The sequence below is a fragment of the Pezoporus flaviventris genome, unplaced genomic scaffold, assembly GCF_033815535.1.
Source record: "Pezoporus flaviventris isolate CSIRO_AGI_PZ_B2104156 unplaced genomic scaffold, CSIRO_AGI_Pfla_v1 ptg000035l, whole genome shotgun sequence".
Taxonomy (NCBI): Eukaryota; Metazoa; Chordata; class Aves; order Psittaciformes; family Psittacidae; genus Pezoporus; species Pezoporus flaviventris.
The window spans coordinates 9,597,580-9,615,007 of NW_026892583.1; positions in this window are offsets into that span (position 1 = coordinate 9,597,580).

A 17,428-nucleotide genomic window follows, 5' to 3' on the forward strand; every position below is an offset into this window, starting at 1 on the left:
TTCAAAGCATGTTATGAATAACCTTCTTCTATGAATAGGCCTTAAGCACTACCGGATTGGAAACAAAAAGTAAAGACGGAAAGCAGAAAGCAGAAAATGGGGATCAGAAGACAAAATTAGTACCTACCATGAAATGTCTGCAGGACACACTTAAGACTCCTAAAGGGAAAGTGATGCAGTGGTTTGGCCATTTAGAGCTTGGGCAGATATATACCACCCTTGGGACACCTAGTTTAAAGCCACGTAGGTTTTTCAGTCCTGTGATTGCAGCACAGCACCCTCTTCTTCCCCAGCTTTTTCCTCCACTGGTTGTTACTCTTCCTATTGTGTAATTAAAGCAGACTCATAATTATTGATGCCAAGTGAGGCATCTCATTAATCATCACCAGCAATATGACAGAAACAAGGAGAGAAAGTGCTCTAATCATACTCATATTGGGACAGCCTGATTTTTGTCTCTCCCTCCCACAGCACTGGCAATTGCTCCAGTGAGCAATGAAAGCACAAACATAAGTAGGTTTAAGATGACTGACTCCACATAGGCTGAAATAAGAAGGAAGTTCCTGGCAAGTAGGGAAGAGATTGTCTGGAATAATTTCCTCTGTTAATAGGAAGGAAAAGCAGACCTTATTGTCTTCACATCACACATGATACACTGGATGGACCACGTTCATTAATTCAGTGTTTCCCTTTCAGTCCAGTGATTTTACTACTCAGATGAAGGTCAGGATCTAGTACCTTCTCCTGTACAGTCAGTGAGGTGAGCACTAAGCTAGGATGGTACTATGTGCCCACCAAATAGCTCTTGACTAATCCTAAATCTGCACAGACCTTCTCTGTTGCCCAGAGATGATACAAAAGGAGAGGTGGCTTTTCCCCTTATAAAGAGGTTTCTTGTGTAGTGTTGCCAAGAATAATACGGAAAGAGATGGGACCTTGGCAATGCTATAGTCACTGCCACACAGCCAGCTGGCAAGTACTTCACTCCCATCACATCTAGGAGAGCCCCTCAGGGGTCTTGAGCTTCTTTTCTATCATCTTCTCTTGAACTCTAGTTGGTAAATGCTAGCTCAGGGTGTTCCTTACTGTATTTTTTGTACATCAGTCTTAGAATAACACTGAATCAAGTTCCAGGTTGGCACTGGGCTCTCAACAAGCAAAATGACTTGAAGATCCATCAGGTATGAAGTTTTCTGAGGTTCATCCTCTGAAACAGGTGTGCTTGTCTTACTTTCCTTTAATCCCACTAAGTGACTATACACATGCAGCAATTATATCCAGCAAGCAGGACACTCCAATTTGCTCTGAATTTAGCCTGGACAGGCAGGTATCCAGACTACATCAGTCAAACCAATGACAGAAAACAAGATTAAAAAAGAAAGTGTAAGGAGAAGGATGACACTACAGGAGATAATTGAGGAACTGTGAGAATGTTCATTGAGTTTGACAATTTCAGGCTAAAAGGCTTCTGTCCTAACAGATATTTTATCTCCCACTTAACCTTTCACATTTCATCTCCCAGCCCAGCCCCATGTCAACCACTGGGAAGCTCCCAAAATGCACCAACAGAGCTCTCTATAACAAGCTATTGCCTACCCCTGTGAGTTGTTCCAGGTGAGCAGTTGCTGGTAACCCAAGCAGGCAAAATTCACCCTTCTCCAAACACCCAGTCAATCACAAGGCAGCTAAGGTTATATTGACCCAGTCCCCAGACACACTACTTCTAGGAGAATGGCCAGAGATGGACCAGCCAAGCAGCATCAAATGAGTATAAAATCCCTAGTAAGCCTACTGTGGGCAGCTGTGTGGGGAGATACTTCTTATTTACTATGACGTCTTCTTGCTGTAGTGGCCTTAATTACCACTCTTTAATTGGAGGCCTTTCTCTGACAGAGGGGTCTCATATGATGTGATGACTCTTCATATGAAGAGTTAAGGGAAAAGGCAACATAAATTATTTGCTTATGATTACTATTAAGGATTATTATACTTGCTGCTGCCTTTCCTACTGCTCCTGCCCTGCTCTTGGCCCCTGAATAAATCATTTTCGTTGCTTTTTCTTTTTTGCTTATTTCTTTATTTCTTTCTCATCAGCTGATGACGCCCAATAACTGTCTAAATCAAATTAATTCTAGCAATTCTTGGGGTATCCTTTTCTGTAGTTTTAGGGATTTTCTTTTCCACACCTACGAAGCCTATCAGAGTTAGTTTCCACTGCCTTTTAAGCATAACCTACCTCTTCTATTTTACTTATGTATTGCTCTGTAGCTAGATGTCTCCAGGAGCAGAATATTTCAGATTTTGCTGATGAACTCTAAATACATCTGGGGTAGGATCTGATAAATATAATGATTAACAATTCTAATGTATTCTGGAACAGTCAGTTCAGCACACCCACCACACACAGCTATATCCAACATACACATTAACAAGTCAGCTAGAGGGCTGGCATTCACAGCAAATCACTTGAGTCTCTACCTTTTGATTTCTCTGCTGTTTTTTCAGTGCTGCAGAAGCACAGGGATTTCAAGGTGTCAGGGAGTCTGGGTAATCTGAGCTATGCATCAACTTTAATAATTACATAAACTGAAGAAATAATACAGAGAAATGTAAGTTGACTTTTATATTTATGAATACAAAAGAGCCCTAATTAGGTGGGTTAAATCATGTTTCAGTCTGTGGACGAAAGGCGCATTCCTCTATTATTCTTGTACATGCATCCCGCGCCTTCATCCCAGCTCTTACTGGGTGTTCTTAGGTTGGATTACTTGTTTGGTGAAGTTTCAAGATTAGTCCCTCACCCAGATGTCAGATTTATACAGAGAAGTCCAGGGAGCTGCTGATTTGAGTGGAAGAAGTCATTTCTCCTGAAGAAATGTTGCAAATAAGGAAAATTAGTCAAATACAGGAACAGCATCCTCTACCACAAAAGGAATTCTCAACAATTTCTGTATGCTGATGATCCTTGATGGAAAATCTCAGCTCCTATATGAGCCTTAGGAATAAATCTGCATGCAGAAATTATTTTGGGCAGCACTGCCAGAATTCAGTGGAAAGCATTTTTCTTGTAAGCATGTTCTGCAAAGCAGGCACTCTGTGCTGGGCTTTTAATCTGTGATAAAGCTCAGTAACCTTATAATCTAGGAGACCATGATTTTAAAATTTGCAGTTATTTGATTACACAAGGGAGCCTTCTAGCCTTATGTTGTTACTATCCATTCCATTTGGGGCCAATGGACTTTCCAAGCAAGCTTCCCTGACCTAGGAGTGGTTCTGATTTGAGCCAGCTTCAACACATAATTGTTAAATTGAGCAGGCGGTTGACATACTGTATTCAAGAATGGCTTCCCTACATCACTTATTTTAAAGATCTATCTACAAATTCTGCTTCCATAGCTACCTCTTTAATATGATTCATCTGCAGAAAAAAATCCCAAACGTCAGCAAATGGAATCTGGCAAGAAATGAATCAAATAAGCTTAAAATAGTGCCATGGTGCCTATATTAAATTTCATGTGACTGAAGCTGTGCATCTGAGAACCCTACTGTTTGTAGCTAAAAGAGAAAAGAATTGATGACATCAGCAATTTACCTCATTATATCGCTATAGGATGATAAATAATATTTTCCCCAAGTCTTTGTGAGTTCATCTAAAGTGGTTTTAAAGAATGTATGTGGTGTATTTGTAATTAATTTATTGTACTTTCAAATATTGGGGAGCTGAGGCAGCAGGAGATAATTTGTAGGACAGCTTGAGACACTTCTATAACAGCTTTAATGTTGCTGCAATTGTTTTCTTGTTTCCTACAAGGCACAAAACTAATGTTGCATTTAAAGCTCCCTTATTGAGCATGCTCCTCTTCCTCCTCCTTGAGTTGGATCATTTTTAGGAGGGAAAGCTTCCCCTGAAATCCGAGAGGTTTTTGTCACTGGTCTCAGTAAGAGCAGCAGCAGGAGTATATTGTCTCATTTTCCTTACCAGGCGTGTTTAGCTACTTCTCCTCTTCTCGACCAAACCCACTTTACTTGTTTGCTTTAGCTTTGTTTGTACTCATCTAGGCAAGGGTTCGTGCACTTCTGCTGGTTTTCTTTTAAAGCTCCAGATCTGCCGACTTTTGCTGTGGGACTCATGGACTTACGCTCTACTCTGGTGGCTGAGTTACAGCTACTTCAGAGCAGATGAGAGACTGACTGCTACTCTAGCCTGGACCTTCTAGAGATTCATGGTGTCCTGGGTTCAGCAGTAGCAGTCATTTTTCTACTTCTTAGTAGCTGGTGCAATGCTGTGTTTTTGACTTTCAGCCTGGGAACAATGCTGATAACACCGATGTTTTTAGTTGTGGCTCAGTAATGCTTACTCTGACCAAGTTTGTGAGTCTGCCAGGGAGGAGGGGAAGCCAGGAGGAAGCAGAGACAGGACACCTAACCCAAGCTAACCAAAGAAGATATTCCATACTACAGCACATCATGCCCACTATATAAACTGGGGGCAGTTACCCGCAAGGGCTAGATCACTGCTTGGGTCGGGCTGGGTATTTGTTGGTGGGTAGTGAGCAGTTGTATTCTCTTCCCTTGTTATTTCCCTTATCATTATTATTATTGATGGTAGCAGTAGTGGTTTGTGTTATACTGTAGTTACTGGACTGTTCTTATCTCAGCCCGTGGGAGTTGCAGTCTTTCAATTCTCCTCCCCATCCCTCCAGGAGCTGGGGGAGGAAGTGGGGGGAGTGAGCGAGCGGCTGCATGGTTCTGAGTTACTGGCTGGGCTTAAACCATGACACATGGTAAGGATTATTCCTGTGGAATCAGAAAATAAAAAGTCTGAGGAAGAAATGGGGGTGGATAAAAGGGGGACCACGCTGAGGGCACTCCATCTCTTCACACACTGTTTCTGATACCCTCATCTAAATCATATCAAACCACAGCAGATTACATTGCAGCTAGAATGAAACACAGCTTTGATATCTAGCCTCAAAGTGAACCTTAAAACTTCAGACTTTTCAAAAAATTGCCTAGAAACTTCAATTGGTCAGTAAATTCCTCCCAGTTAAATGTTACATGACCAATGCATGTAACTTTTCAAATATGTTCAACGAAATCATCATCTGAAATTATCAGGATTTTTCATTTAAATTACTAATTACAAATGCTCAGATTCTCTCCGTTTTTTGCCAAGTTACAACCTTCCGAAAGATGAAAGTCTTTGACTGGCTAAGGAAATAGCACACTGAAAGTAATACTAACACCGTTCCTTCCTTTTCCTCTTCCTTCCAAGTCTCTCAGACTTTACCCTGGGCTGGCAGGATGAGCTGGTCTGCAAAAAATCAACAAGTTTCAGAGAAAGATTAATATTTTGGAGGGATATGCTCTCCCTCCCTCCCTCCCTCTCCTCTCTCTCCCTGATGGCCCAATTCTGCTTGCCATAGCAGACACAGACAAACATTTCCTTGTTCTCTGTAGTCAAGGAGAAGACAACCCTTGGGTGTCACAGAGTTGAATATTTGGAGTAAGCAGCTTTCCGTGCAATTTGGCAAATGGTGGATAGTGTCTCAGATCAGAAGTGGTTCCCTCTGCATCTATTGAGATGATCCAGAGTAAAGTCCTTGTCCCTGACCTCAGATCTTTCTTTATCTCCTTTCTCCCCACCATTAAGATAAGATTTCCTCTCATCTCCATCATATCTCATTATTCTTATCTGAGTTTCCTGTGCTCCAGCCTCCAAGGGTTGGAAAGTGACTTATTCTTCAAGGCAACATACAAGGAGAGCACAATCACAGCAGGAGTGTAGTCTTGCTCTAGAAACGATGCTAATTCCAGCAGTATACCCCATGCTTTGAAATGGAATAATTTCAGAATCAGCAGTTTTCTAAAAACAGAGGCTTGTTTTTTTTCAAACAGTTGCACTATTTTTTTACAGTCTGCAGATCACACTTTACTAAATTTGTAACAGTGGCCATTACTCCTTGTTTTCTGGGAATCAATTTCTAAAAAAATCATCTAGCACTCTTATTCGATATATCCCATTAGGTGTCCTTTACCTGAATCACATCAGACTTTCCTTAGAGCAGAACGGCAGAGGAAAGCACACCAGAGGCTGTAACAGTTTTACAAGATTACATACTAATATAACTATTTCAATCTTTAAGTGTGTGGTTTTTTTCTTTAGTCTAAACAGTTTTGTATTTCTTGAAACATGAAACAGCCTGGATTTTTAACAATGTGCAGTACAAAGACCTTGATCATTTCAAGCAAAACTAAAGAGTGGAAGCAGCAGCTTTACATTGCTCAGACACTTTCATTTCTGTTCAAAGGAACAGGCAGTTTGTTTTCTTAGCTAGCAGCAAGCCCTTTTTATTGAGCTTGCACACTAGCAGTGAAAGCCTGGAAGAAAAATCTCAATCCATTGATGAAAGTGGCTTTCAATTTTTGATGAAAATTCAAAGGGGAGCATCAAAACAGACAGTTATACTCTCTGGGAGTGAAAAGGGAAGCATTCTTATGAGAAAATTGTGAAAATTGGACGTTTTCTGCCACAGAAATCTCTGATTACTAGTGAAAAGTGTGAAGCTAGAGAAGATTCACAGTCACTCAAAAAACTGTCAGTATTAATGTATTAAGTGAAAAATTACTAGTTTTCTCAGGAATCCCATCTATGTAATTTCATTTCCATCATTTAGGAGGCATAAATAAATATACATGCAACATTATGTATGTTCATAAATAAATATATGTATATAATTTATGTGGAGAAAATGAGTTTTGTGATTTTCCTATTAACTCAGAATATATTCACCTTCATTATTGTTCTATTACTGGTTTGCAAACTACACATTTTTCACTTCCATAATTTAACTTATTGTGAAGTTAAATTTTTTTAGACCACAATTCTTGTTGCAAGTCAGGCTATTTTTCAATAAAATGGAACTCTTTCATTAAGGGGAAAAAATACCTTTTTACCCATTGATCACTGGTTTAAGTCCTGATTGGAGCCAGTAAGGAAGGACCTCCCTAAAGTACACTTTTACTTGACAAGTATAGCCTCTTTTTTAATCCAGAGAAAATTAGTTTCATTAATTAATGCAGAAGCGTGGAATATAAATCTGAATTAAAAAGTTTTCACAAAAAATGACCAGCTTTAAACAAAATAAATGAATTTTCCAGAATGTTCTCTTTGGCTGTGATTCGAAGCCTGGGTCCCCTCAAGCAGAGGTTGGTGCAGGACTGTGGCTCTGCAAAAAGTCTTAGCATTGTGATGGGGAAATGAAATGGATTGCTGGACTGAAATTTTCCTATCTGAGAGCTGAAAATATCTGAAGCAAGAAAATATCCGAAGCAAGAAAATATCCTAACAGGAATTTACTACCATCTTAGCAAAGATAGTCAGGGCCTTGTAAACCTCTGTCCGTGAATGTATCTTCAGTCCTCTGAAAGACTGAGATCAAGTGTATATTAGTTGTTCAGTCTCTGTTTACAATTAGTAGATGGACATGACATCTACCAACATTCAACTCTTCTTAATAAGAAAGGCACCCATCTTATTCCACTCATCTGGAAGGTCTCCTTAATGTTGGTTGTCTAACTTGCAAGATATATATGGTTAAAAAAGTGCAACTACCTAACTACTTAACTCTAAAATGAGAATATATGTCCTCCTAAATGGTCTTTCTAGCTTGGGTTTAATAAGTTGAAAGAGTCACTAGGAGAACTTGCCCAATTCATGCAAGGGGCCAAACAAGATTATGGTAATTGTTGTTTCATGTCTTAAAAAATAACTGAAACTGAGGTCCTACATTCAAATTCCTTAGACACAATCATTGGTAGTATCTGAATTTCTGTTGGTTTCAATAAGTGGACAAGACTCTGACCAGGTCCTAAATGAGACTGAGACAGAGGGTATCCAGACACAACCACAAGGTGTTCTCCTGTAGGTTTGAATTCATTGTGTGCCCCTTTGATTTCCTTGCTCCCTTGGAGGCAAGGCTCACAGGCACAGGGAAGTGAGCACTCCAGGACCTCTGCAGGACTAAGAACTGCTGACACCATCCTCAGGAGGAGCTGAGTCAACACTGAATTGAGTGACCAATGGCCAACAGATCTTAAAAGCATTGGACACATCCATGGCCTGCTCAATACGTATCAAGAGAAGTAATCATTTATAAGTTAGAATTATTCATCCCATTTGTAGACAAATTCATTCCAGATCTCATCAGAATTGCCCTTGGCACTGAGAAATACCTCCATGTATAATTTTAAACTACAATGGTTTGATCCCTCAACAGCAAAATCTCTGTATCTCTGCTGTGGACAGTGTGGGTCACTAAGGCTTATTTTCCTCCTTTACACACACTGTGTATGATTTCACCTTTGAGCAATGATGGGTTAGAAATACCTGAAGACAGCCAGCATGCCAACCAGGAGTTATTATACAGTGAAGTGCAGCTAAGGAGAAAAAGCCATTGTGGTTACAGGACTTCAAACCTGCCATGAAAAGTAAGAGATGATGGAGAGATGGATGGGAGGGGAGGAAGGCTGAATTGTCTTGGGTTGTAGCTCCTTAGCTCATTGCCTTCCCCTGGCTGTGCCATTAATTAGCCACCTATGTGGTCTTCGACAGCCCACATGGGATACAAAATGTCATAATTTCTACCTCGAGGGAAGTGGTCTGTGTCCTACCTACTGTGCTGCTGAAGTAAGCAAAGACGTTGAGCATGATCAGCTAACACCATTCAGCAAACCTCAGTGAACGATGGACAACCATACTGAGTTTGCAGTGTAATTATACAGCCTTCAGACTATCTGACTGAGTAGCACAAATTCTTGTGGCTGTTGTTTCCTCTTTTCTTCTGGAGAAGCCATGCCTTTTTAAGTTTACAAAGTGACCTGTAGGCAAAAATTCACCATACATCAGCTGAGCTGTGATAATTTTCTACGCGCATCCCACTAGCCTGCAGCAAATGTAAGATAAATGGGGTAGTTTATCCCTCCTTCATGAGCTCACAGAACAGCAACTGTAGATGAGACTGTGCATAGTAGCTCCTGATGGGAAAATAAGGCAGCTCTGTGACAGTTTTCCTTAACCAAATCCCTTAGTGAAAACAGGCATCACATTTTGAAGATAGTTTGGTGTACTGTGCTATTCATGCCACTAAATCTAGGCATAGTTGCAGTTTCTGTATCTGAGACAGGTAAACATTCAAACACTAATAATTCAGAACTGTGGGTGTTTGACCACACTGGGAGAATAATGGCAGAGGCATCAGCTTTGCAGCATCTTGAGCTCAGTAACTTTCAAGATCACAGAGGCGAAACCGTATTTTTCAGACTTCCCTTGACATTGTCAACAGCATTTGTGTATGTATCCAATTTCAAAATCTGCAGCTGAGTCTTTGTAGGAAGAATATCTTTTCACATTGCCAAGTCTTTCATGCACAAGCTGGTTTTGCTTAATGTTTAGACTGACCTTCCAATCTAAAGCAGTCTTGCATTAACTTTCCAAAGGTCGTATCTGCAGAATGCAGAGTCAGTGGATCTTGCAGAGTGTCAGTATATTTTTTTATTGAATTCTAGGCCCTGATTATACTTGGTTTGTTCTGCATGAGATCAACAAGGCAGCTGAAAAATCAACCTCACAGGACAGCTGACGATTCTCCACAAATACTATAAACAAGAATGACAGCTGCATATGGATTTTCACTAGCCAGTGAGGACAGGCGTTGTGCAGTGTGGGTCAATATAGCTGACTTAGCTCTGTTAAACTAGATGCATCAACAGAGTGGCTGTCTAGCTTCTCAGTAGCCAGTGGCAGAGAGGCACTTCCAGGACATTGAATGCACCTTAGGAGGACCAGATCTCACTCCACCTATTTGGAGAAGCCAGCTAACCTTTTTGAAGACTTGCCTTTGCACACGCAGATTGAAAGTGGTATGATGTCCACCTTTAAGGCTTAAGGTTTTTTCAGTCCCCCGCATCTTACTCTGCACAGCCTTTTGGGGCAACTCCAAATGTCTTTGGATTGATCTGGGAGTGGACAGAGTATCCAGAATGCTCGAGATAAAAGGAAGGGAACAAAACACCTTTCCTCCCTTTAATCCCCTGCTATAATGGAAAGGCAGTAGCAAAAGTCTTTTATATCTCAGCAGATTCCTTTCTAACTCTGAAACAGGATTCAGCATCTCTCATTTGTACCAACTGCCAAAACAGTTGTGGTGTGGATGTCAAAACAAATGCAGGTACATCTAGATGTTCTTCCTCCAGGAAGGAGTCTCCAATGTGGCAAGAGAAATACTTAAACTCAGTCTTGTATGTGCTGAAAATATCTCTAGTGAACTTTGGTCTTCATGGTGCCTGTCTCTTTCAGCTAGGACTCCCCATGTGACTGACTGTACTGTGTGGTACATCATTACATTTTATACCATCATATATACCACTCAGTGTGGCTAAACCACAATAGCTATATCATTTTGAATTAGTCTGTAAACCATACAAGTCATCAACAACTTCCCATGCCAGGTGGTTGTGGCATTCATCACCCAGTGTGCAATAAAAGCTTGCTATTCCAGGCCAGCTATTCCATTCAGGGCTTTACTGGTATACAGCTGAAGTACTTCTACAAGAGACCACTCTATTCTTATGTATTACCATGTCCACCTTCTTACCAATGTCCGTCCAATCTATATCATTTCTAAGGCATGTAATGGAAACAAATTTTTTGGAATGATAAGACAGTTGCTCTGACTTCTTATGTGAATATAAAAAGAAATAAAGAATTAAGACCTTCATCATTTGCATGCTAAAGATAAGATATGCTTTAGAGGGCTACACAAGTAAATCACCTTCACTCAGTCTGCATCATGTAGTTACATCAGTCCACAACATCTACAGGTGCATCCACATGCTCTTTAAAATACAGTAGTAGCTCAAGTTTTACACCAGCATAAATCAGGTGTGTATCCAGAGCAGACTTAAATTGTTGTAGTGAATAGATTGTCAGGTGTCCATCTTTCTTTTACTTCTGGTCTCACACCAGGATAAATCTTTGGTTTCAAAGTCTGGTCAACACTGATTAAGTTATCAAAGAAGAGGAAATAGACTATTTCTCAAAATGAAATTAAATCCAGCATCTGAAAAATAATGGATCTTGAGCCTTTTATTTTTTATGCTATACAAGGTATTTTACAACACTTTTCAGTATTACACATCGTTTTTTATAATCTTTGACATAGTGAGGCTCGGATACTGTTTCCTTAAACTGAGTACAGGAAAGCAGCATTTATCTTGTGTTCCTCTTCTTTTTAGAGAAAGTCTAAGGTCATTTTTGTCTCCACTATTCTGGCAGAAAAGAACTGCAAAGAGAATCCAATTCTAATAATGCTTTATAGAGGTAATAGAAGAGGAAGAAAATGGGAAGAAAATAAAGTAGAGAATAGCAAAGAAAATTATGTGTGTAGCCTTATCTGGTGAAAGGTAGCAATTGGGGGGATTTTCCACTCTCTTTTATTAAGCTCTTTTTAATTAAAACAACTGCAAGAAACCCCACACTGAACATCAATATGACACTGACTATTATATCATTGTGGCCCAAATTAAACACTAAAAGGTTATGTTCTGACTCTGATTTAGGATGGGGGGGGGAGCTGTGCCATATACTAAGACACATGATACCCATAAATCTACAGATTCTGGCCCTGCTGTATGAGTTTCAGTCATTTAAATTGTTCTGTGTATTTGTTGACCTTATAAGAGGATTTTGATGCAAATTCTGACCTACTCTTTAGGATGTGAAGGAGTCCAGAGCTGGCCAAACGTAAAAGCAGCTAGGCTGTATCTAGGGTGATTTCATCTACATGGCCTGGCTACCAAATGAAATACTCCTTGGAAACCTGGTTTCTCATCTAAAACCCTTTAGCAATTTTTGAGTTGGTATTAGCAGGCTTTGGACTTGGTCCCTGTGGCCTCCAGCATTTCTGCAGTGCTGTAGGAAGAGAAATAGAAAATGCCCAAGATTTGTTTTGACTAAGAAAGATGTTTAAAAAAAACAAATGGATTGTATAGGTGGAATAAAGGAGTGATGGTCTGGTAGAGGTGGAGTTGAGGATAATTACTGGTTCTCTAGGTTTATCAACTACACAGGCTCTTATTTTTGCCTGGTAGCAGAGGATGTAAGGCTTGGAAAAGCCTCTTTTGCTTTCTTGAAACCTTGTCCCTACTTTAAGTAGAGGCAGCCCAGGGCATTAGTGGAGCAGAGCACGACCCCATCCGGCGTTCTCACTCCTCGCGTTGCTCCCCCTCCACTACTACTCCTTAAGGAGCAAACTAAGAAAGCCATGAGCAAAAAGAGAAGTGCCACATAACCTCCCTGGACAGGTAGCAACCACAGTAGTCTCACTGTCCAGGGCAGCTTACTGCATTGTGAGGGATTTGCTCATTTGTCTTGGGTGTGTTAGCAGCAAAGCTTACACAAATTTGCAGCCCGTGCAGGAAAACACTTGCTCTCCAGCCCAGAGCACCTGCAACACTCTCATGGAGAAATAGGAGTGGGAACAGAGCTGAGGGAAGCAGAGACATGCTATTCTGGCTTCAGGACAATGTAAAAAACGGTAAAGTAACCCCAAATTCCCTTGAGTAATATACGCTAATTCATGCCTGCAACGTGTCATTTCCCCTGCCCCATCCATGGGAATGTATTTTGCTTTTTCTGGTGACTTTGTTCTTCCAAGCTAGAGGATCATGTTGACCTTTATTTCTGTCATCAGTTTCTATAATGAGCATTCTTTAAGCACACACACGCGCAGAGAAAATTAAGTGAAGCCTATGCTACTGTGTTTATATTTAGGCATAGCAGAGGCACAAAACAGGTTTCTGATTTTCCATGAAAATTCTCTTTCCAGACAAATGTATCTACATCTGTTGCTCAGCAAATGATTAAAACCACTGTCCTGAAAGCTATCCCTGTCTATTTAGCAGGGCTTACACAAAGCCGCAGCTTGTAACAATGGTTGCAGGCCACTCCAGGGAAATAGCCTTTATGCTTCCTATTTGCTTTCTCAATAAGGGAAAGTTTCAAGCAAAAGGAACGCAGGCAGTGTTCCCTGCAACTTCTTCATTTGTTATGAAATATGTGTCTTTAGCCAGCATGGGGAGAGTTGATCCTTGTGAAAAATCTGCCCAAGAGCATAAAAGCAAAGAGTTTCTAGGGCTGCTCTTTCAACATGAAAGCATAAAACTTTCATGAAGAGTTTCTTTAGTAAACTCTCCTTTTCAGAGCCTGAGAGTTGGTGGAGAGCTGATTATATCTCCCTGACTCTGCTTTCTTTAGGTTAAATTTGAGAGGTATCAGAAAAGTTGTTAACGCTTTTTTATTGTTTCTGTTTATGAGCACATGAGGGTTCAGTCATGTTCTAAATTTAAAAAAAAAAAAAAAAAAAGCCACCCGCCCCCCCCCAAAAAAAAACAAAAACAAAAACAAACAAACAAAAAAAACACAACCAAACCAAACCAACAAATCAACAAGACACCTCTTATTCTTTCTTTTTAATAGGAATTTGGATATCACAAGTAGGAACTGAAAATCCCGTGGGCTAAAAGTGACAGAGAATTTGAATATCATTTCCCTTGTTCTATGAATTCAGATGCATTCAGATTCCCCTGCATAAATTAGATTACAGCTCTGGCCAAGTTTTTAAAGCAAGTTTAACAGCATATGAGGACAAGTATGCTGTAGGCTGACAGGTGGCACAGGGACAAACCCCATCAAATTATACACCAAGGAAAATCAAATAAATTTATAAGCATTTTTCTGAAAACAAATACATAGATTTCCACCCATAAGACCATGTGGATTCAACTTGAAAGAGCTCACAATGTGATTTGTCTCGCCTAATTCTGCAGGCTCAAAGTTAGCACTTTCCCAAACATTCACCTTGGCTGTCCACTTGCACCCTTGTCAGTAGAGACGGATGGGATGAATGTCCTCTCAGAAGTTACTTTCTCTCGTTTTTGGCTATAGACACTGCTCTAGCTGGAAAAGCCTTCATGAAACAATTTTACATGTGATGTGGGGCCACACAGCTTCAGTGAGCAGCCGTACAACTGGAATGAGAAATTAAGATATCACATGTGGGCAAGTATGGTGCAAGTGTCTTAACATTAAGTATTTGCAGGACAAATATCATCCTGGCAAGCTCACAATTTTTGCATCTATTACTACTAAGCAAAAGTACATGAAAAATAATTTCACCAGAAAATGATAAGTAATGCCGGGACAATTCTTAAATGAGATATTTTTCAGCAATACAAGCAGATAGCAATGTTAATTTGCCAATTTGTAACATTTTCTCAAATTTCTCATGATAAATGAAGTCTAAAAATTAGGTTTGTGCAGTAAAAGAGAGATTTTGCTTTGACAAACTAAATGAAATGTTTCAACTTTTCTGCTTTTCAAGTGTGTTTGTTTTGAAATTGTCTTTCTATTAGCGTGATAAAAAAATAGTAAAATTTTATCTCAACTAGATGGAAGCTTTAGTCTGCATTTGGATAAACCAGATAATTAAATATATAATTTGGAATTATTTTAAAGAATCATTTTAAATCAGTAATTTTAAAAGTTTTCAATCACTCCAGAGCACTCAAACTACTGAACAGTGAAACAGTAAAAAAATAAGGTATCTATTGTTTCCATAATTCCACCACTGAGTACCAGCACATCTTGCATTTTTAGTTAAATATTTTTTATGCACTATTTTGGTCTCATATTTTCAGATAAATATTTGTAGTGATGACTGCATACTGTACACTCAAATTGTAATTACTTCCAACAGCCATAGGTAGCTGATTATGATTCATGTGCCATATGTCTCAAGGAAACCTAAGGAAAAAAGTATTAAAACACATTTGCCCTTAATTATAGTTTCTGGCTGGGATGGTGACATAATTGTGATTTCTGGCAATACAGTGTGAAAAGAAAGTGGAGATGTAATTTACATGCATGTGAATCAGCATGTAAAAGGAGGACTTCATCCATATATACAACTGTAACTTCATCATTTTTTTCCTTCCTCATGGGATTCTATAGTTCCCAAATAGCATGTTAACATTCTTCTGGCCACAGCTGAGAAGCAGCAAAAGAACCATGATTTCAAATGTCTGATTTCTCTATTTGTTTCCCCAGTATCTGACAATTGAGAAGCACTGACAACTTACCTAAATCGTTCTTACGCACTTACTTGAAACCTCAGGTGACAGGGGCTTTTTCTTATCTCTAAATGGGTATTCACCTGAAATTCTGAACTAACCAAAATCACAGCCCTAAAAAGTTAATGTGTATAATTGTATGATTATTTAAATTCTTATTTTTCTTGCTTCCTGTATGTCTTGACAGAAGAATGATGATCTGATGCAAATGAAGATTACTAGCTATTTCTACTTAGGTAAAAAACAGTATTCATTATTAAAGAAGAAAAAAAAATAAAAATCATTTAATCTAAAAAGAAATCTGATCTTTTTCTAACAAGGTGGCAAAGTCAGTATGAGAAAACAAGAAGTTTTCTTCTTGTGAGAAAGGTGCCAAAAGGGTATTCGACACCACAGCATGTCATGCCCAGTATATAAACTGCCCCCAGTTTTTAATCAGCATGACTGTCGTCCCTGAACTCCACCACCACAGCATAAAGCAGTTTAGTTGATGATAAAGGAGCTCAAAGGAAGAGATGAATATTGCACAGTGATTGCACAGTGATTGCACAGTTCTCCAAGGTAATTTTTTTTTTTTCAATTAAAAAAGGGGGGAATTCCCTTCGCCTTTTTAGGTATTGCCATATAAAAACACTTTGTCCCTTAAAAGCTCACAGCTGTTTTCTGCTACTGCTGCTCATGCAATGCACCCTGGTGCATATCGCTTATGCCAAGGTCAGGAAATGCTCAAGTGACACACAGGATAATCTAGCAGAAATCAATTCCATGGTGTAGGAATAATATATCATTGTATGTCATACATCAATTCATGTCGGTTATTGAATTACAATGAAACTAATATGGACTTAAGCAAGACTGAACAAACAAGATCATTATGTAGTTAAAAAGATCATCAGAAACTCATTTTGCATTGTTAAAATTATTGAATTAGAATTATTAAAACTGCTGGCAAAATCCAATCCCTTTATCAGGGTAGATTGTCAGAGGACTTCCAGCAGTCATTCAGAAACTTGGAGTCATGCAGCAGCTTTAAAAGTGAAACAGGTTTTATCTATTCCTTCACATCAAAACCTTGTGTATTTGCTAACTCAGTACTAATGAAGCACTGCAGTGAAAATCGTTGTGCTGTGCTACCTGGAAGTTTTCAATATCAAAGATGAATGAGATGCTTTCTGGAAATATTTTTTGGTTTTGTTTTTGGTTTTGTTTCAGGTTTGGGGGTTTGGGTTTGTTGTTTTTCTTTAGCAAAACGAAATGAGATTTTCATTTTTTTTTATTTAATACTATAGTAGAGCAATAATCATATAACACACATACATTTTTATAATTGCTCTGCGTATCCAGAGCTTTGAAGTTAGTCCACATAAATATCTCTGAAGTTTAACAAATACTGCTTTTGATTTTCACCCAGAGCAAAACAAACAATTTTATTCTCTAGCGTGAATTGATTCTGAGTTGTGTTTCATGCTAGAAAAAACTCAGAAACAAAAATTCATATCCAGCTGCTCTCTCTGTAGTGCAGAAATTCAAAAAAGAAAATAGAAACAATCTGTAATTCAGAATTTATTGGCAATTTGATAGCGCACTTATCTGCAACAACACAAGCAACATAAACAATCAGAACACAGAGCTGTTAAGTCTGGAGCCTTAAGAAAAGGATGTTTGAGAATGTGTGAATATATTGAGTCTATAAAAAGAGCAGCAAAAGCATTAAACTAAGTAGGACTAGAGTGAAGTTACCTTGGCAAGGGGAGTGAAGTCAGACAACTCTTTTTGTGAGTAAAGCACCTGGTGCTGGAAAGATGAAGGGAAAAATTCTGAGCATAGAAGGAAAACAATGCAATTGTATGTTCTTTTTTAAATAAAGCTTCTGTTTTTAAACCAGAGTAAATACCTCATCTATAATTCTTCGAGAATTTCTTCTAAAGTAAAGCTGTGCTCTGAATTTCCCAGGAGATGGAGCCTAGCCACATTACCCTTTTTAAACAGATGTGCTTTGTAAATATACTTACTATGGCACTTTAACTACATCGTTGGGTGGCTGTGGAGATGAGGCCAGCTGTGTCTCCTCACTGGTTTAGTTCTCCAAACAGATGTACCCCCTCATGACAAGGCAGAGTTTTGCAAATCACCACCTTTAAGAACTGCCACCATGGAAAAACATCAAGACATCCATCATCATAACATTTTCTTTTCCCACCTGGAAGTGAAATTGTACTAGGAACTAACAGTTACAGGA